At 38.8% G+C, this 21,427-nt stretch overlaps 1 protein-coding gene across 1 annotated transcript in view; it reads right to left on the reverse strand.

The window, feature by feature from the left end:
* Positions 1–21,427, reverse strand: part of LOC139670141 (potassium voltage-gated channel subfamily KQT member 1-like) — a 490,265-nt gene that overhangs the window by 346,063 nt on the left and 122,775 nt on the right. The gene's annotated exons all lie outside the window — the stretch shown is intronic.

Genomic DNA, 21,427 nt, shown 5'->3' on the forward strand with positions numbered 1-21,427 from the left:
CCAGAAATCTCCATATGTGCTCTGTAAAAAAAAGGGGTATAATTAAGTGCTAAAGCAGAATTGCATTTGTCAATAGTTTATCTATTAGCAATGATGAAGGCTAAAGTAATTCAAAATAGATGGAGAGCTCCACTACTCTTTTCCTTCGCTTATGTCAAGGACAGGGGAAAAAGAGACACATTGGGTGGAAGGTTTTAAAGTGAAAACAAATGGAATAGGCAAAACTCTGTCTGCTGAAAGGCGCTAGAACAACAGAGGAATCACAAAGCACAGAAGCCCCATCCTACACCCTTTGTTCTGTAGAAACCTTGTCCTAGTTTCATCTGGGATGGAGTTTACGTTCCCTGTTATTCTCTTGGAGTTTTTTTCCCTCTATGGGTACATATAAAAAGTCATTTAAGGACATTGTGCATTATCTGGGTCTGTCTTGAGAAGCTCTGGCTTTTGCCAAGTAATTTTTTTCTCTCACTCAGTGACCTGATTCAGACACAGTTGCAAAATAACTATTTTACTGAATAACAATACAATTTCCTACCTAACAGGAAGACAAACCCTCACTCTCCCAGGTGTTGAACCTATTTCAAGTATTGATAACTGATTAGCTGAACTAACCAGGTTAGTAGCTCAGCTTCAGAGCAGCAGACACAGACATCTGTACCAGGAGGTCCAAAGAGATAGGGTTGTGTAACCAGTTAATTCAGGGAAACTCATCCCTGCAAGGAAGGCAAAAATCTGTGGCCAGCAGACTTTCCCATTCCTTGACCTCAGTGTTGCATGCTAGTGCTGCTGCAATAGTGACTTCAAAGAGGCCTTGAGATTTGAAATCAAATCCAACATAATGCTTCTAAGCTGAAGACCTCCCAAATGTCTGTGACCTGCTCTACTCATCTTCTACAATCTGCTGATTAATCAACTCCCAAAGCCTAGTGGTTTAAAAAAAAAAACCAAAAACCAAAAAAAAAAAAAAAAAAAAAAAAACAAACCCAAAAAAACGTTGAGTGATCAAGGAACAATAGACCTCACCAAAAACTTGCCCACAAGGATGAGGGTGATAAACTGGTATAAACCCCCCATCTCTCAAATACCAGATGAGCAAATCAGAGATTTGTCAAATTAGAGGAGCAGTTCTGAGAATATAAACACATGAACTCACCTCATCATTCAACAGGTGAATAATTATGATTCAATAATATCTGTTTGGATATGACTCTGCCATAAATACATCTCAAGCAGCAGGACACCACGGAAAGTACTTTGACATATCTAAGACTTAGAGATTTTGAGGTAGTATTTTATGCCATTGTTTGGGCAGAAAATGGTGAATAGCTATGGTCAAAAGAGAGATTGAAACGAAAGCTTTGAAGTCTTTTCACAGCTTTTAAAAGAGACTCATCCTTTCACACACACACACACACAAAACTATTGCTTTGTTTTTCAGTGTTGGAAAAATTAGACTAGCCCCATGTCTGATGATGAATTGAGAAATATTGAGCCAAAAGTTTTCAGCAAATTATTATGAATTGTTTTTAGGTCCAAACCCAAAAGGGGAAATCAGAAACGTGAAAAATATTACTTTACCCTCCTGAGAACTTCATTAGTAGGCCAGGGATGCCTGTTTATTTGTTACAAAGTAGATAGTGTTATTGGCTGAGTAAAGAGGATAATGACTTGAAAACTGACTGCATGACTTCAGAGTAACTGAACACACTCCTGAAGGATTCAAAATCCTAGTGAGGACTTTTGCGTACAAAGCACTGTACACTTAGCCTGCTATCATTATGATCTTCCCTAAGCACCTGCTGCTGACCACAGATGGACACAAAAGCTGGACAGGCTTTCAGTTTGTATCAGCATTGCCACCTCACAAGGACATTGCCCCACATTATTTTACTATGATCCCACATGTCTCCCTGGGGGCACAGAATGCAGTTTCATACATTTATATGCTGCGTTGTGCTCTTCTTGCTGCACATGTCTTGTTCCATTTAACAAAACTGGCAGTGCTAGACTACTAAAAGATGTTGACATCTGATATACCAGTCATCTGTTCTTATTTGGATTAACATTATTGTGAGAAAATCTGCATTATTGTGAGAAAATCTGCATTATTGTACATAAAACTTCACTTTAAAAATATTTTCCAGCTTGCAAAATCAGTCAAGTGTGATGTTAATCTGTTTGTGTATAAGCACTAGTGCCACTTGAGACACTATTATGCATCTGAAATGTTTGCACAGGGCTTCAGGCAGGAAAGAGGACTGATTAGGGACTTGCACCCTTCAGAAACAGCAGCCAGGAGCCAGGTGGGATACCTTAGTGTCTCAAATTACAACAGACACTTATATTTAGGTAACAAAATCCCACCCTGAATGAGACAACTACAGACATTCAACATACAAACAGCTTTCTTGTGCATCTACCCCATACAAATTAATGAAACTGTAGTCAAATAATTAAAGAATGAATTGCTACCAACTGGAAATAAACAGCAACCTGAAACCAATAGTGTTTCAGTCTTGCCAAGGTATCACTTTGACAGGAAAATAGATGTCTTTTTCATTTTTTCTAATATATTTTGTATTTCATTAAATGTTTCTACAGAATTCTAAAATATTTCATAAACCCTGAAGCATAAAACAAACGTCTGTTACTGAACTATCAACCAGTTCTAAATGTTATGCTTATGTGTGCAGTGACTGAATTGATATCACAAGACAATTGAAAGTCTGACATGCCCTGGTTTCCAAACACTAGCCTCTTCATGTACATGACTTTAATGTGGTCTTTGTAATGAATATTACTTATCTTTATAGCATCAATAGTGTTCTATTTACTTCATGAACAAGTTAAGTCATGACCCCAGTCTGCTCCAGACTGTCAGTGGGAATAAGACCTGAAATATTAAATATCAAGAACAGCTCTGTGCATAAAACACCTCCTTTAACTCTGCGATAAAAACCAGACTGCATAGTTGCTGAGATCAGCTGCTGGTGAGTCATGACCACATAGTCAGGCCTTTTTATTACAGTTTAGTAATGCCCAGACAACATGAGAAAGAGAAAACATTAACAGTGAACAGTGATAATTGGAGCATTCCATGTATCTTGCTAATGAAAATAAAAACCCCGTAACATCTATGCATATATACATGTGTGTATAAATACACACAGTTGTTACTGTTTAATCCTACCTTGGAAGATAACCCTCAATATGGGTCTTAGGAAACCACGTAAACATGTCAAATTTTTTTGGTTTTGTTTGTTTTTTCTGCTTCAAGTCTATAATTTCTCTTGCACTGCTTTACATATGGTCACCACCCTTACTAGCTCGGTCTCTAGTAGCCCATGGTGCAGCATATCCAAAAACTCTGGGCAAACAGCTACACAGCCTGAGTGATGCCTGGGGAGCCAACCTGGATGCACCCACTGACCCCTGAACCCGATGACATTGCCAAGTGAGAAAACAGTTCACCCTCCACAAGGGCCTGTGCTTTCCACCACAGAATCACCTGGGGTATTATCAATGATTTACATGGGAGAAGAGGCAAGTTTTCCTCTTGTGTGTGAGAAAAGAGAAAAATGTAGCGTAATACATCTGCAGAAGATGAGTTTGGATTGCTGGAACATTCAGTACCACAATTATACTCCAAGGAATAAGAAGCTTTCATGGTGAAACTGCTCCACCTTTGGAATACACCCTACTACACAGGTTTGAATAAAGCGTCTATTTTTCATGCTAATACACCTTACTGTTTGTTTAAAAGTAGTAATAGAAGCAAAGACAGTCGAGAGCTGGTCTCTCAAAGCTCAGCCCAAATGGCTGATGAAGAGTGTGTGTGTGCATCCCCCAGCTGGCTGGTGCCACATACACAGAAGTGGGCAAATAAGTAAAGAAAACAAATTAATGTCTGACTGCAAAAAATGGTGCAATAAATTTCCCACACGACAGCACTTCTGTGATTAATCCTGACACAAAGTACAACATTTAGCAGTCTAAACTCAAACATATCTGCAAACCGTAGAACTCATGAAAAATGTTTTTGTAGCTGCTCCTGTGTCAGTTATCTGCACGCTGACAAGGATTACATTTACACTGTAAGCATTTTCCTCTTTGGAAGACAACTCCTTTGAGTTTCTCCCCACTGCCTGATGGCCAGAATTCAGGAATTTAAAATTTCTGCTCTAGTAAATGGGACTGAACTTGGCCAGTGGGTTCAAAAGCTATTGGTGAAGACAGAGGGAGAAAGTGGGGGAGGAAAGGAGGAGACTGACACAAACAGAGACACAGAGGGGATGATCCCATAACCCTCGTCTCCTTGGGAAACCATAAAAATATGATCAGTACAGTTCAACTGTGATACATAAGAGCTGGATTAGAGTAATGCCTTTTTCTCATTCTTTCACATGCCACAAATGTGGAATATACATTTAAACAACAACCTTATTATAGCTTCTGGAAAAACTATATGAAATAAACCTTAGTAACTGGAGTATGTACTCATGGGCTGTACAGCACAAAAGCAGTCCACTCTCACCTTGTAGACCATATCTGTCAGTTCAACACACACAAATGGAAATCAACTCCACTTACTTACAGTTCTATGCACAGGATCAATGGAATGGTGAGTGATCTTTGCAAAGACAAAGATGAAAGAGTGGAAAAGTATAAGAAAGGCTCGTGTGCACACACAAACTGTTTTCATCAAACCCCTATAATGTATTTATAGCAAAACAGATTTTCTTAAGATGGATGATGTATGACTCAGGATGATGATCCCTCTAAACCACCAAAATCCTGTGGGATGAGAATGAAAAGTATTATTTGGTTTTATTTTTACTACACTACTACTTCTACTAATAATGTAGCAACTTAAAATACACTAAGCATGTGCATTTCTATGTACACATCATATGACAAAATACATTTCTCAGCTGGAAAATCAAATTTAAACAGGCTTAAGTTTTGGAAAAATGCTTCTTCCATATAGCAACACAAGTGGGTAGTTTCACTGTAAATGAAAAATCTTGCAAAGATATAAACATTTTAGAAAATGAAAATGAGAGTGAGAATTGAATCCCTTTTCATTCTAGGTTTTATTCCATATACCATCTCTAATTATGGAGGCATGTTCAAGGACAGGTTGTCAACAAAGCTCACAAACAACAAAAAGAAACTCAGCACAGATAACTGGAGTTAGAAGAAGTTAAATCTTACACCTCAATGCCCACTGAACAGAAAAGAACAGATTTCTTAGTTTTGGATGCCAATCACATCTGAAAATCTTGCTTAAATAAATATATGAGAGAAAAAAGTAAGAAAACCAAGGTACCTTCATTTTAAATAAGGCAAGTTTTGAAGCCAAAATTAAGAGAAGAAAGGAAAAAGACAGTTTTGTTTATTAAATGGGGAGGCTAAGATACTGCACACAGTTGTCGGGAAATCTTACGCCACATTTTAATACCAGAGCCAAGTTTTAGCTTTAGATACCCAAATGCATAAACTTATCTACTTTAAAATATTTTATTGAAGGAACAATTTACATTTCCAAACACAACACTATCATAATTTTAGACACATTATACCTAAGAAAGAATGGAAGGTTTTGTATACAATGCATGTTGGCTTTCATCCTTAAAATAACATTTAACAATTACTGCCATTTCTAGATTCAAGAAAGCACATTACAATACATATTCCTTTGAGAGCTTCCATTCTCACAAAAACAATAAACCCCTTCCTCCCCAAAAGCAACCAAACCTAGAAACACCATTCACTTGAAGGTGTAATCACTTGGTTAGTAATTTTAACTATAAGATACAAGACATTTTACAGAATCCCATGGTGACAAGCTAAAGCAGAGTTCAATGTAGTTCATGTTCTTTTGGTGTCTGAGCGCCCTCTGCATCTTTTAAGGTGCATATTGTGTCATGTCTGCTTTAAACATACTCCTAACTGCTTTTTTCTTTTTGCCAACCACTCCCAGGCATAACTTTTCTTTCTTAGTTTTGAGGAGTAGTGGCAAATAGGGAATACATCTGCTTACTTTACCTGGGAATGAAGGATGTTAGTCAGTCAGTGCACAGGGAAAGAGTGGAAGGATGAGTTTTTCTTCTCTCTTAAGCCCTTCCGTACAGAGTGACATCTGCAAAGTGATCTGGTAGGGATTTGTGACACCATTATATGGCAGTGGCTGAACTTCACCCTCAAATTCTCACACTGAGTGGCCAAGTCTAGAACTGGGCAGGACAGAAGTACAGGACAGCCAGAGCTTTTACTTCAACACATGAAAAGAAGCTGGCTGTGCAGTCAAATTGCTAGCTGTTTCTGTCTCCTGGGTCCTTTATCAAATCAAATAGTGTGAGAGAACAACTACTAGCTAGTAGTAGCCACAAGGTTTGGCAATTTTATTTTAGTTTTTTGCAAGACAATTACATTGTGTAATTCTCTACATTAGAAATAGTTAGAACAGCAGAAAAGTACATGCAATATATATACCTTACAAGTTATTTCAGCAGTCAGTGAACTGTTCACACAAGAGTTGGGCTTCAGGGGTTTTTTGTGCTGACTGAACACCTCTACTTTAGGCCTGCTTTTACTAAACAGTATTGCAGCAACTGCAGTTTCAGAAGCACTGACACACAGACATGGATGAAAGATCATCTCCCGGTGAGACACAGCCTTAAAGAGCCACTGATAATGGGAGGATTTGAGCAACTAACAAAGTTCAAGGAATAAGAAATAGGTGGGTGTTTGGATCATAGAGAAACTACTGTTAACAGCAGAACGAAATGGGCAGCTGGGATGATTTTGATCTATTTCTCAGTGAGCTCTCCTTTACATCAGTTTCTAACAATATTATTTAAGATGTGCAGCTTCCAATTCTAGAGACTGAGGGAAATAATTTATTTGAGCTGCTTAGGATGATGCACCAATTTCTTCTATTCTGAGATGCATCCATAAGATATAGATATATATATATACTGGCCTATTCACTCCAGTATCACCTCTTGAACAGAGCTTCCAAATATACATTTTGCAGTGGTTTTGTGAGAAACCACCATGGACTGAAACCAAAACTCTCTAAAGGGTAGGTTCACAGCAGCTGTGATACAGGAAGTTTCTCAGCCTCAGGAAGAAAACGAGAATGTGAGCCCTTTAACACTGTACCTGCCATGTCATTTACCCAGTATGTAATGGGAATGCCAAGTTCAGCTGCATGGTAGAGAAACCTAGAACTGTTTCCCACAGTCATATAGAATAATTTTCCCTGTTCAGAAATAAAAGAAAAAAATCACACATTTCGCATTGTAACAGTCCTACTGCAACTTTTTCAGTGAAACAGTTCTCTTTCCCTTTGAGTCAATCTGCTTTCTGTATTTTTTATTTTAGTTTTAAGAGCCAAGATACATTAAAGATTCTTTCTTTCCTGCAGCATATCCTGGCAATTACCTGGCAAGGAGATACCAGCATCATCATTAATTGAAGAATAAAATGTTACATTTTTTTACTAACTACCTATAAAATAAGAATCCCTTGGGTAAATCTTTTCATACTCTTCATGATACAACATTTAAGTCAGATTATGCGGTGATTAGAGAACTGTGTGAAAAAATACACATGGGGAGATTATTATTAATTTATTTGCAGCTACAATATGAAACGTAATTTGTAGCAGTATATCAGGTGCACAGCAGAAGTCTTATCCAGTTGCTTGCACTTCCAGATTGGCTGTTTTAGAGACTTCCTTCAGCAGCAGAGTCGGGTGCTTTGCAGCTGTTCAGCTGCTGGTGTATCTGGGTTACAGTCCTGCTAAGGAAAGCAGAGCAGGTTTTGGATTCAGACCAAGTTCAGTTGCAAGCTGGGGCACACACATGGAAGGCGGTGCTGGCTGCAGCAGCCACAATTAAAACTCTTAAACTGAGCTACTTAGACCAGTTAGGAGCTCAAGGCACAATCCCGCTATGTCCCACTGGACAAAAGCAGCTCAGTTCCTTCTGCTGTCCTTCCCTCCTATAACTGTATCTCTCTTTTGATGTGGTGGGACTCATTTTGAACCTCATTATGAGCTCTTTGAAGCAAGAACCATGTTTTCTTATAAGTTCATAAAGCACATAGTACATCTAAACTTCCAGGGATGTTTCCAATAACAGCTCAGTCATTTAGATAATATTCTTTTAAAATGACTGAGAGTGTGCCAGCCATGTGTTGAGCAATGCTCTCTTTACCAGTAAATAAGGAACCAAGAGGTTGCAAGAAGTCAACTTCCCAGAAAGCCCACAACAATTAAATTTGGTTTGTTGGCTCCAAGGAGGCAAAGATCTGACATCTGCACTATTAATATTGAAAAAAGCCTCCTCCTGTTTTATCTGAGAGTGCCTGTGGTCCACTTATGTTGCCACATATCAAAAGGGCAATAAACAGCAAAACTTAGTGATTTTACTACTGCAGTATGTTATGGTGGGAGTTAACAAATAGGTAATAAGATAGGTTTCCAGTTGTAGTTTTTAGGGTACTGTTACACACGACTCAGAGCAATGGTGACCCAAGAAACATTACTAAACACATTTGCACTTTTTATTGTTGTGCTTACATGGAGATTTATGTAGGGTTTTTACAAACCTATAATGGTTGTGATAATTTATGGCCAAAAGATATTGCTCATAGAACAATTTTGAAACTTCTAGGTACAGACTGCCAAAAACTATAAAATTTAGTTCTGAAACCTTGAAGAAAAGAGCAACAGGCTATTCATGTTGTGTGTTAAGCCACATCTGTGTGCAACATACAGTAGAGTACTTTAATTCTAAATTGTTCCAAGATGAATTACCTGTACAAAAAATTCCAAAACCCCAAAAAAACCCCCCAAAAAAACCAACAAAAAACCCAAACCACCAAACCCCCTCAAAAACCCTAATCCAAAAATCCCACTCAAAACTTCCCTTTCCAAACTTCTGCATCTCAATGCAAAGAGTCTGCTCCAGACTCATAATGTTGTTATTTTAATAAATCCAAGAATATACCTCTTTAGAAAACCTGCTTATTGGACATCCACATCCAAGCTTCAAAACCCTTACTGTCAGTAAGTGTTATGGTGAATATCAGTAGCCTTTCCCAGTTCTAAGGCAACAACTCTGCTTCTGTCATAAACCACATTGTCCACTATACATGAAAATCAGTCTCACAATGGGTAAGCTGAGGCCTGGGAACTGAGATACAACACTTTACTGACCCATAAATGAGTTAGATTGACAGAATTTTCCAATGACAACATTCTTAAAAACATTAAAATGGTATGTAAAATTGCATTTCAATTTTGATCCTCCTAAACAACATCAACAAAAGGCCGATAAAGATTTATGGCTTCATAACAAAATAAAGTGGATGTATGTCATCTTGTCCTGCTACTTGCAGAGACAAGGAGGGAGGTCAATGGAAAAGCATTTGTTATTCTATTTCATACTAAAACAATAACTGAATAAAATCACAGTTAATGAGATGAACTATTTATAAATTACAACAGGTAATAAGGGATGGCAGACATTACAGTGAAAAAAAACCCCTAATTTATTTTTATTCTCGTGGTCAGCAGAGCAGGGACAGTGGAAAACAGAGCGTAGCAAAGTGTGGCATTCCAACCTCATTCCTACCTTAATAGGCTTGGTGGGGCCCCCTGTTTGCAACTGACAACTTGCCAGAAATTACGCCACAATATATGTTTTAGCAGGCTCAGCAGGAGATCTTGCAAATAGCCTTCACCCACTCAAAGCATTAATTTCAGCTATCCCTGCCAGACCAAAGGGGGCTGCTAGCACTGGGATATTTTCAGCAGACAATCTAAGAGCAAGTCAGCGAAGCCACCAGAAGCTCTGTAGAGAAGATACAAGTATGAATCTTCCACTTTACTGACTCTTTATTGCAGAAATGCATTCTTTTTCCCTTAGAAAAAGGAAAAAAAGATCTTTACAGGGCTGTATGTGTTTGTGGGTACACATTGTTCATGCAGAGCCCTGTCTTCTAAAAGTTTTAGAATTAATAAATTCACTAAAAACCTGCTCAATAAGTTGCTCTTTTTAAGTATAAAATTACAAAAAGCAGACTTGACAAGAACTAAAAAAAAATCCCAATGTAAACAGATCTAGCAATAGCTACCTTTCCCTAGGTTGTCAAATATTATGAATGCATAGTTTGAGAATAAGGTGGTGTGACATCACTTACTTGTGACATAACAAAATTCCAGGAAGAATTACCAGTTTCTGGATAACAGCTATAAATGGAAATGAAAGCTTTTTTGGTTATATAGGGTAGATCACCCACTAAAAAAATCACCGTGTTCACTCTTTTTACACAGCTTTTAGTCATCAAAAAATCTATCTTGACCTTCATTGCTCACAATTTTCAATCTGGCAGATTGCCTATTCTAAAAGAGATATATTATAAATCAAAACAGAGAATGTGAATTTTGTAAAGAACAGACATGAAGTATCTTAGTGTCTACCGCAGTATTTCAGCAAAACATAACACTGAAGTACAAAAAAAGTTACTCTCAGTCATAAACTGTAAGCTCATTCCTAGAAATCAAGATTTCCTTGAGTGGAATACAATGTAAATAGAAGAGAAAAGGGATCCAAGCAATCCATACAGACTCTCAATGTCTCAAACATATAAAAGAAAAAAATCCCCCAGATTGTTATGTTTACTTGCTACTCATTATCACTTAATTCAGCTAAGTTGCTGAAGTGCCTGTATTTTGAAAGGTAGAAAAAGAAATAAAACATTCCAGGAGGGAATAAAGCAGGGAATAGTTACACATGAATAAGTAAACTGTTACATATGCTCCCGAAATTACATACACAATTATTTGATGGTTAGTTAATTGTACTAAAACCAGATTTAATTCTGTATAGAATCAAACACAGAAACTGCAACCAATTTAATTTCAGACTTTCGGATTTACTGAGCCTGTGCTTTGTATCTCTAAGATATTCAAATGCAAGGAATACATTTGTATATATGCCCTTGCTGATAAAAAATTAAGTATGAGACAAAACTCAAAGATCCTTGTTAGACAACTCTCTGAGGAAGCAGCTGAAACTTTAAATATCATTTTACCTCCTATACATGAACACTTTGAAACAGGCCAGGCTTCACTTAGTGTAAGCAGGAACAAAACTGCTGCTTCACTCTGCAAAATTTATGTCAACATAAACTATTAACAGTATATTATTTTGGCTGTTGAATTGGATGGGTGTAAAAATTCCTTCCTCTGTGAAGTAAATGGAAGAAGTTTAGCATCTAACAAGCTTCATCCAATCCCATACAGAGAAGTTACCCTGAAGTCATACCTTAAACTAAGCCAGCTCCTCAGCAGCAGTGTGGGCACTGTGTTGAACCTGTTTGCTTAATGCCAGTTCACACTTAGGCCAGGCTTGCTCAGCTTTGCTTCCATTGATTATGTTTATCAATGTGCTTCTCAACCCCAGTGAATGGGCAATGCCTGTTCTGTAATCATACAGACAACAGCTCTTTGCACAGCAAAACCAACAGCACATGAAACAGCAGAGAAAATATGGGATAAAGCAGAACTGCACTTTTAATAGAGGTTTGGGTGCTGATGAGTGGCTGCTGCCCACAACAGTGATGCACAGCCAGTTCTCCAGTAGTGCCCTGGTCTCACAGAACAGTAACTTCAGCTGGTAGATACTGCCATTTATACTGCTGTAAGAGATGTGGACGCAGTCCAAGTGGGAGAGTTTCTGGTCTGCAGATCTTATAAGGACAAAGGAGGAGGAACAAAGGGCATCCCCAAGTGCTACAATGTGGAAGGAGCACCGCCAGGGCAATGGTGAGCACGTGCTCAGTTACAGCCTTTCATTAAGCACAGCAGCACCATTTCTCAGATATCTTCCTCTTTCACACGGCAGTGTAGCTAGAATAAAAAGCAGTTGGCTCAGAATACTGGTCAGATGCTGTGGCAGAAATGTGAATATCTGCCTTCTCCTATTACTAGACCACCAAAGGGTCCAACTCTTTGCCAGGATGATGCTTTGGGAATCATCACTGAGTCAATGTGTCCAAAGAGCATGGAAAAATGTCTTTTTTTTTCTTCCCTCCAAATCTGCACAAGAACATACATATTTCCTTTCAGTTTCATCATTATGGTCTGTGGTTTTATCACCACAGCTTAGACTATGATAATGTTTTGCCTACACTAAGACTTTTTAGTATTGTCAGAACCAGGCACCCGGCCATGCAATTCACTCCTCCTTCAGGTGATACTAAACTCGTCAGTGGCTGAATCCAGAAGTCTGAGACAGGGAAGGCTCCTGCCAACATTTTTAACTGGTAGGGGTGCATTCTTAGTAGGCACACACATATATACAACAAATATATACATATACATGTGGCCAGCCACACAGAAACGTTCAGCACCAATACCCTTACCCTATTCCTCTCACTAGCTGATCAGCACGAAGTCTGTTACAGGAAAACATATACATACAGTTTTGATCTCTCCAGTTGCTGGTGCAGACATACAAGCCCTTGAGGCCCAGAGCCCACTCCAGCTTCTAGCAGAGGTTAACCTTGCACACACCAACAGATGTACAGACCAACACACTTCAGATTTCACCAAGAGCTGCTGTTAGTCTACTCAGAAATTAGTCCTTGGACTTCTCATCTCCAGGCATCTCACTCAGAGGCACATATGCATACACTCACTTGACTCCCAAAAGCCCTGCAAGTTTCCACCATAAATGGCTTGATCCCCTCAGCTGCCAGCTCAGTCCAGCTTTGCACTGGCCAGGGTCCCACTGACCTGCAAACCCTCACTCGTTCCAGCCGCAGGTTCCTGCAACTTGTGGTCTGACTTCAGTTGCTGACCTCTGTACTCACACACAGAACAAAGAGCCCCTCAAAAAAGAGCAGAAGGTTATTCAGAAGACAGGACTGTCCATGCTGATCAGATAGACCGCCAGACAGGTGTTCTGAGAAGCAACTGTTTACATGTGACCAATCCATTTTCTCTCCTCTTCCCTCTATTTTCCATACTTCTTTCTCCTCAAACCACCTTGATGTCTTCCCTTTTCTCTACCTTTGTTTCCTCCACATAACAACCCATAGTAAATTTTATGCCATCCCAAGGTGCTCTTCCCCTGCACCCTACAGTGAGTACCATACCCCCCAGGATGTGACTGCCTCAGCCTGTTCCCCAGAGAGGTGTTCTCTTCTTAATGGGTCATGCTTGACCATGGAGCTGATGTTCCCCTGAGACAGCCTTGACAGTCTGCTCTTAAGTCTATTTGTGTGGAGATGAGTCTTTTATCATATAACTTATAAAGGTTTACCAGCACTATCTGCTAAACAGCTGTAAATCCCCCTCTAAAATTGTAACAGGCAAATGTCTGAAATACTAAAAGACAAAATACAATCTTCAGAGGCAGGGAGAAATGTTGTAGGCAGGAAATCAGTTTTCCTTAAATTTTACTACAGCTCCAGGAACTACACAACTCCTTCTCAAGCCCCTCAGAGCGGCTTCACCTCTTGCCTGCACAGACAAAGCCAATGAGCACATTTAGAGTTTGAGCTTTAACTAGTCCTGGTGCTTGGAAATGTGGAACATGTAAAACTCCCCTAACAAACCCAGGTTGCAGTGCTGAGGAGGCTCAGCCTCCTAATCCCACTGCATTCCAAAGAAAGCTGCTTTCTTTACATGAAGTTGGCTTTTAGAGTTTTTCACCAACCATCTGGACAAATTTAAATCAATAAAACATTCAGGCAAAGTTACAGATTTCAGTGCACCCTAATGTAAACATCTCCAAACAACAGATATTCCTTGAACTGCAAACAAAGGCTAGAGGTTGTTTTGCAAAAAGAAAAATCACTGCAATAGGTCAAGATTTTCTAGATAATGGGAGTCTCGATAGTAAATGCAGTCGTAGCTGCCTTGTCTGACAGTAAGTGATGTTTGAGGTATTACTAGACACTGTACAAAATCAGGAGGAATGACTGAAAGAGTAGGTTGCTGGGCTGTAGCTGAGCAGCAGAGATTAAGTGTAGCCAAGACATTTAAATCTAGGCAAATAATTTGCAAACTCCTAAGTCATAAGGTATCACAGTGTTCTGTGCAGCTAAGGCAACTAAAAATGCAAGCAGAATATATAATTTTTTTTGTACCCCAACAGCAAAGGGAAGCACCGAGACAACAGCAGCTTTTACTATCACTGACTTCCAAGTATGTCAGATCCTTATTTCCTGAACGGTCCATGCTTCTATTTCTCAGCAAGATGTTTGTGCAAATTTGCTCTCTCCTCCCCCAGCCCAGCTTCTCCATGTTCCACCAGTCAAAAAACATCCAGCAACAGTACAAGGGCAAAAGAGGTGGGGTGGGGAAAGGGAATTACAATGCAAAACCCCTCTGGACTACATTCTGTAATCAAATAACCTCCAGGTTCTGCTCCAGGCTAGCCCATTTTTTCTCTGGCTGTCGGCTATTCCGCCCTGCAGAAAAGGGCTGTTATTGTGCTCTGCACAGGTGCATAGAAAGACTCCTAAAGAGAACTCCCAATGAACACAAGGCATAAACAAACTCAAGTGTGGTCTTCTCTTCAAGAAAATAATTCAGCCAATGTGAAACTCCCTCCTTGTAATAAATTAGCTCCTAAGAGTATTCAAAAGCTAACCTTTGACCTCCTCCTGTATTATTCTCATGACCACCAGTGGGAGAGGAGGTCAAGTTGGTCAGTTCTTCTCACCAGTCACTGATGCCTCTTTAGCAAAGAAGTAGTGGGGGAGGAGGGAAAAGAGAAAGGAAAAGACAGGGAGGGGGGAGAAAAATCAAATTTGCTTCTCCATTGAAACATAGGCTTAGTAAGTAAACCAAAGAGGCCCAAGCCTCCCCCGGCAGGCGTCCAATTTTACAACACATTTGTAAGTGTGCTGCTGTCTAAATATACTCAACACAGAGAAATTCCACACCATGGCTACAGCCAACGGGCCAGCACTCCGCAGCCAGCTGCTGCAGGAGTTCTCGGCGCTCAGGCTGCAAACTAAAACCATGGAAAGCTCATGGAAAGGCCACAACTGGCAGCTTGTTTTGGCCGCCTCACATACATAAGGCTCGTCTCCTGATTGAAAGCATATGAAGAAGGTTAGGGTGCTAAAAATAGCATAATTTGTTAAGTGGCACATTCCACCTCCCCATCGCTGGCACATATTAAGTTCATTCATACAAACAAGACATTCCTTGCCAATCTCTTCGAACATGTTTCTCTTAGTGGGTAGCAATTTTTAGAATAACTACATCATGGTATCATATCAGATAATCTTTGTTAATAAAACCACACATCAATTAGCTTCCCATGTCACATGCCGTTTCATAGGAAACCCTTCTTTTGATAGTCTGGATAGTTACAGAACTCCTGGTAAATGGAGTTCTCTGGAAAGTATTCCAACTATCTGTAGCTAGCCAGCACTAGATTTATTTTGCCAGCATATACATCAGGCTGGGTTGTGAAAAGGACCCACTTTTATTTTTATTTGGAATACAAAAGCTGCTCTGTAGTTTCAGTACCTCCCATTGCCTGGATACTTCTCTGTCACCTCTGCACTTTGCATTGCTGAGGGGAAGACAAGGCACTTTCAGCAGAGAAATACATTGAATATTTCCCCTGTCAGAATAATATTAATCTGAAAGTCTATTTCATTACCTCTCAGCAAAGATGAGCATTTTACCTCTGCATTCAACAGTATATATTACATCTGCTAGGCAAATCATCACCACTATAATCCAGCTCCTTCTTGTAACTCCATGATAAAGTCTTCTGAGACACTGTTTTGCAATTATTCTATCAAACAAGCAAACACTTTGCCATGAAATAAATCTAAATTACATAATTCCATTATATTTAAAAGGATAGTACAGTTAACTGGAGATGAAAGCTGAATACATAAAAAGTAAGAGAACAAAAAACTCAAGACAACTTCAGGCAGAGTATGTTTTTCCCCAATATTGTTGAATTAATAATAAAATTTATAAGGAAAATTATATTCTTGGGACAGGGAAAAAACACCAGCATGACATCTTTTATTTCAGGTTTTAAGTTACACAAATTTTTAATTATTTCACTTTGCCTAAAACAATTTTTTCTGCTTGTTTTATACTCCATAGTTCTTCCCACTTTTGTAAAATATCTCCATATAAGACTAATTTATAATCTTTCATCTGAGAACTATATGAATTTTGTGATTTAGCTACTGAAGTGTACAAGACATTCTCTTTTGAAGAAATTTCTCTTTTATAAAATTAAAAAATAATTATTCCTATCATCTATCTTAGTAAATCAAACAATCTGAAATTAAATATTTCAGTCAATCTAACATTAAATAGTAGATTGTCTATTATTGCCTAAGAGCTTTCAAATCTTTATTTCCATTTCTGTGTCTTTGGAAACAATGCAGGACTATAAAAAGATACTGTTGACTCGGTCATGACTCATCCCAAACCAAACTGTGATGAATTTTTCAAGACAGCAAAGAAAATCTGACAGAAAGATCACACAACCAGCTACTATAAATAACCCATAGGAGTTGCGATGACAACCAATTAATATGAAAAATAAAACATAAATCACAACAGAATCCACAAGCACAGAATTTCCTCCTTCACTAAGGTGGCAAATGGTAAACTTAAGCTGCCAGCTTAATTTCAGGAATCTGGATATTTCAGAATAGACATACAGCCCCAATAATTGAAACAGGAGAGTATTCCAGTGCAAGGCTACTGTTGATTGCTTAATGATCTGTGTAGAACAAGCAGCACGATTGTGCATCAGCTCTCACTAGGCAATTCACCACTAAACAAGGGGCCATGCTTGTCTCATATTATGAAACAGTACAGGTTCTAAAACTTAATGAAGTCTTACATATCTAGGTTAGTTCCCTGCTCTATAATTTCATCATCAGACTTTTCCCCAGGAGCACAGTTTTTGTTTTCACTATCTTTACCTGCACAAGATAACCACTGGTTCAAGCTGATGCACTAAAGAATAATAGATGGAGATTTGTACAGTACCTTGCCAAGCTGGATGAGAGGAGGCAAGCTTTGCTGCTTTCCAACTTTGAAAGTACATTTTGGGTTTGGCTGCACCAAGGTACATGGAAAAGAACACGTACACAATCAGATTTCAAAATGGTTTTTTGTCCCTTTAGAGGATGGCTACTCACAGTCTCAGATAAAGCACTTTACACAGGGCTTGGCCCAGAATTTGAAATCATGCACAGACCTAGCTGGGCTGTAGGCTGAATGTCAAAGCTTGTCTGTATTCACCCCCAAAACACTTACTAAGGAGGTGTATTAACTTTCATAAAGTTACTACATGTCTGCTGCTTCCTGATAACAGATATGCATCTCAAGATCTGTAAGATTAATGTCGGTGTAAGCCAATGAGTGCTCAAATAGAACTCTCCTTTCACAGTCCATGCTATGGCCTCCTGTGGGAGCAGCAGTGTAAGCCTAGGATCCAGGGTGGAACTGAGATCAATGACTTGGATGTAGGAGTAGGTGCCTCCTCAGCAAGGTCATTGATTAAACAAAACTATGAAGAGTGGTCAATACCACAAGAGCTCTATGTGCCCATTCAGAGGGGCCCCGACAGTTTGGAGGGATGGAGAGACAGGAACTTCTTGAAGTTCAGTGAAGGCAAATGTGGGGTCCTGCATCTTGGGAGGAATAATCCCAGGCACCAGTACAGGCTGGGGGCTGACCTGCTGAAAGCAGTGCTACAGAGAATGACCTGTGGGTCCTGGTGCACAACAAGCTGGCCATGAGGCAGCAGCATGCCCTGGGGGCCACATAGGCCAAGAGAATTCTGGGATGCTTTGTTTACTCCTGGGCTCCTCTGGACAAGAGGGACATGGAGCTCCTGGAGTGGGTCCAGCGGAGGCTGCAGAGATGCCAAAGGGACTGGAGCATCTCTCTTAGGAGGAAAGGCTGAGGGAGCTGGGTCTGTTCAGCCTTCAGAAGAGACACTGAGAGGGGAGCCCATCCCTGTCTGTCAGTGCCTGCAGGGAGGCATCAGAGGGTGGACCAGGCTCTGCTCGGAGATGACCAGCAATGGGACACCAGGAATGGGCAAGAACTGATGCCCAGGAAGTTCTACCTGGACATGAGGAAGAACTTCTTTCCCGTGCAGTGACAGAGCACTGAAAAGAGAGTGGGTGTGGGGTCTCCATCACTGGGGGTATTCCAGTTCTCTGCAGTTCCAGCACAAGTATTTTGCTGCTTTCAGGGAGTTGCTCATTTTACTAAGTGCCTTAAGAAAGAAAAAAAAAAAGACTCTAGAATGAAAAAGCATCATATACATTCCTGTAACATTTTGAAAAACATTAAAGAGCAGTTCTCAAGTTATTCTTGGCTGATAGCATAGTATTTGAGGGGGGTTGGGCTGGGAAAGAAACCAAAACCCAACACAATCAAAAGGGGTGTGCAGTTAACCCAGTTAACATTCAAGAGACTGAAACTCACCCATGTGGGGTAGGAGGGCCACCATTCTCCTCTAAGCTTCACTCAAGCCTTCAAAACAAAATTGGAGCAGCAGAGAGGAATTTAACCCTAGCAATTTATTTCTCCCATATTCAGCATACAACAGATTCAGATTTGGGGGGTTTGACGTGTGAAAAACACAGATGCAAGTCTACAGCATCCTTCACTCCCTGTCTTGTGACAGAAACCAAACAGGAGTAAGTCCCAGAAAATTGCTTGGATGAGATTTGGGGCACAAAATTGCAACTTGTCTAGTTCTGAGGGTCATTTCTAGTTCCACATTACAAAGACAGATAAATTATTCATTTCAGAGGACAGAATTCCTTGTGAATATTTCTATAGATTCTTCTGTTCATAATTAAAATAAATAGTTTTAATGGAATTTAATTTCCTTTACATTCAAATATTTGGTAAGCTGAATCTTTAAGTGTTTCAGAATGTTTAAAAATCCTGAATGGTTTTGCAGCAGAACTATGAAACACTCTAAAAGTTAAATAATTTCAAAAAATTCAGTTTAATTTTCATGACAGATTCATAGTTATTTGTGCTTTGTATTCAAATAAGAATTAAAAGTATTTTATCTTAATCTATTTTTAGAAAACAAACTCATACAAAAAAACATACAATCCATTCATGGATAATCCATAGTAACATCAGCAAACTGCTATTTTATAAAGTACAGCTGTATATGAATAATGAGCACATTAAATCGAACCATTGGAAATTTCCCTATACTGACAAAATTACATAGCAGGTTTTAAAATTGTAGTAAAATTTTTAAAAATTTTTAGACCTGTAGTGTAGAACTCAATGGTTTTAGTGAACACAACCTGCTTTTACCACCATAAGGAAACTAATTCAGTAAAAATAAGGAAGTCTATCTGAAAGTGATTCAACACTACAGTAAAAAAATAATTTTAATTAGATTGATCCCAATCTAAATTTTGCATAATTTTCAGATTTAACTATTTTTGTAGTGATTTTTAAAATTAAGAAATTCATATTTCAGATATTAAATGATGCCATGGAGTGAATCCTCATTTCTAACAAACTACTTTCCAAATTCAGAAATACTTTTGGTTGCCCTGAAGGTATAGGGGCTTTTTATTTGGTTTCTACAAAAGCAGTCTCGATTACTTATGGAGGCTAAGGTTGAGCAGCAGATGTTTTCCAAACTGTGAAATTTTGAAAGACTTTTGTTTTAAAATCATACAAAATTGGAAAAAATGTCCAAAAGTGATCCCATCCATGGCTAGAATATTCTGTTTATATGTTGACATTTTCTTCATTTAAAATTATTCACAATATTTTAAAGTGTTTGAATCAAAAATCTTCAAATAAAATCTAAAATTTGGTTCTTGAACTAACTCACAGCATTTAACAGAAAGATACTGCTAAATTCTCTTAAAATTTTAACAGATTTAATGACGTGTGAATAAAACCAACGTTAAAGCATGAATTATGTAGTCTGTATTTAGGGCTTCTAATGTGGTTTAGAAAAGCAAAATGAAGAGTAGATTTACTTGATTTAAAGAAACTGTAAGCCAATACTGGACCATGCCATGTTTTCATAATAAAACCAATATTTTCTGTCCATTCACTCCCTTGGTAGGGATTCTCAGGTGATCACTGATACTCACTGATCTTGACTGAAACAGTTTTGCCTGAGACCAGTCCAGCTTTGTCACACACGTTCACGTGCCCCTGCTCAACTAGAGGAGTTGCAAATTCTCCCTCCTCTGCCCTGTATCAGGGTGCCCATTCTGTGCCAGCTGGTCTAATTCAGAACTTAAATTCCTCAATTCCAGGTAAATTCAGACTTCTTGTCAATCAGCTCCTTCATAATCTCAGGCAAGCTCCTTAATGTCTTCGCATCTCAGGCTTTGAACTTCATCCCTGGCTGTTCAAAGAGACGCTGCTCCCTTTCTCTGATCTTTTATAGCTACCTAGTCCCTTCAGACAAGATGAACTTTGAGGAAAGGACTTACTCCTCAATCCTAGGCACAGCCCTGTAACTAACAGAAAGAAATGCTGCTTAGCAAATGTGCAATTAAACAAAAACCCAACCCCCCAAACCCATGAAAATTACACATTATCTTTTTGCAGAAAAATGTATTAATTATTTCTGAAATTTCCATCATACTTAGCTTTGTCAGTGTGCAAAAATAACTCAGTTTTGGCTGGGTTTATAAGCACTTTGTCAACAGCCTCTGCAACAGGGAATCAGGGCAAATATTTTCTGCTTTGACGTATCAGTGAAGCTGTGTACTGTCCTTGTTTATGAATGAGTTTAGAATTCAGTGAACTAGAAAACAACTGTGCCATAACAATCTGAACTAGAAAGAAGACAAATATGCTCTATTCTGGTTGACTATACCCTCTATTTAATGTTATGCAGTGTTTAACTGCAAATATCTCTGTACAATTAAATATAAAGGCTGGTTTATTTTCTGAACTTCATAGGATTTTTACACTTTTTTTTTTTTGTCCCACTAGAGAGTTGTTCTTTTTAGAAGTGTTTGTAGGCAATTGGTTTTAAAAGGGCTCCAGGGGGCTTTTCCCTACTGTGTTAAGCTGTTTTGATATTCTTTTACAAGCACAGTCTTAAAGTTGTTCTCCCAGATGCATTGTCTCACTAATCAGCTTTATGAGGTTCAAGGTCGCCATTCAACATTAATTATTCATTGTACAATTCACAGCTGGTGATGATGTTTAAAATGACAAATATGAGTGTTAAAAAATAAATTCATAAGGCACCTTTTCTATGTTTCTTCACATCAGAGTAAATAAGAAATCAGAAGAAGAAAAAAAAAGATAAGATTAGTGTGGTACTATGGAAAACATGCTTTGAGATCACTTCCAGAAATACCTGTGGCTTTTCTGATTTTA

The sequence above is a fragment of the Pithys albifrons genome, chromosome 3 (assembly GCF_047495875.1).
Source record: "Pithys albifrons albifrons isolate INPA30051 chromosome 3, PitAlb_v1, whole genome shotgun sequence".
Taxonomy (NCBI): Eukaryota; Metazoa; Chordata; class Aves; order Passeriformes; family Thamnophilidae; genus Pithys; species Pithys albifrons.